The following is an 809-nucleotide window of genomic DNA, read 5'->3' on the forward strand; positions in this document are numbered from 1 at the left end:
CCCTATTGAGGAAAGAGAGCATCCTGCTGGATCTCATCAGGAATTCTCTGTTGATCATCCTTCCTAGAAATTTGTTTTCTTTCTATTCAAGTCAGTGTCTACCATCGCATTTTAAAACTGCTACAAAATAAGCACCACACCGAGATTAGGAAATATCCAAAACCCAGAAATTGCAGAGTATTTGAGTTCTATGAGTCTTATACTAAAACTATAACCTCAGTAAGATAAATCTCAAACATCTTGGCGCTGACCAGATTTGACGTTTATTTACTTGACGTGATGACTGGAATTTGTCCTTCTGCTTACCTCAGAATTCCTTCTCACTCTCACCCAGCGTCAAAATCGTTGCAAAATTCTACTGAGCTTACATTCAGACTCTATAAAATGTCCTTCTCCTCTGTTGTTGATAGGTCCCTCGTTCAGGCCCTTTATATCTGTTCTTCACGACTCTCCGTAGCGATTCGAGGGTTGACTCTCTGAATCAATTCTGCATCGAGCTTAAAGTCCCAAGCTTCATTTCCCTTCATAAAGTTCCACAAACATAAACATTTCTTCTTTCTTACATACACATTTTATAGACTTCTTTTTTTAAAGAGAGGTTCTAGATTCACAGCAAAACTTTGAGCAGAAGGTACAGAGATTTCCCATATACCCCCTGCTCCCGCACATGCATAGCTTCACCAAAATTTGCTGTTGTCAGTGTTCTGGACTTTAGCTCTTCTGATAGGTGTGTAGTGATATCACAGTGTTGTTTTAATGTGCATTTCCCTGATAACATATGATGCGGAACACCTTTTCTTTTTCTTTTT

The sequence above is a fragment of the Mandrillus leucophaeus genome, unplaced genomic scaffold, assembly GCF_000951045.1.
Source record: "Mandrillus leucophaeus isolate KB7577 unplaced genomic scaffold, Mleu.le_1.0 Scaffold392, whole genome shotgun sequence".
Lineage (NCBI taxonomy): Eukaryota > Metazoa > Chordata > Mammalia > Primates > Cercopithecidae > Mandrillus > Mandrillus leucophaeus.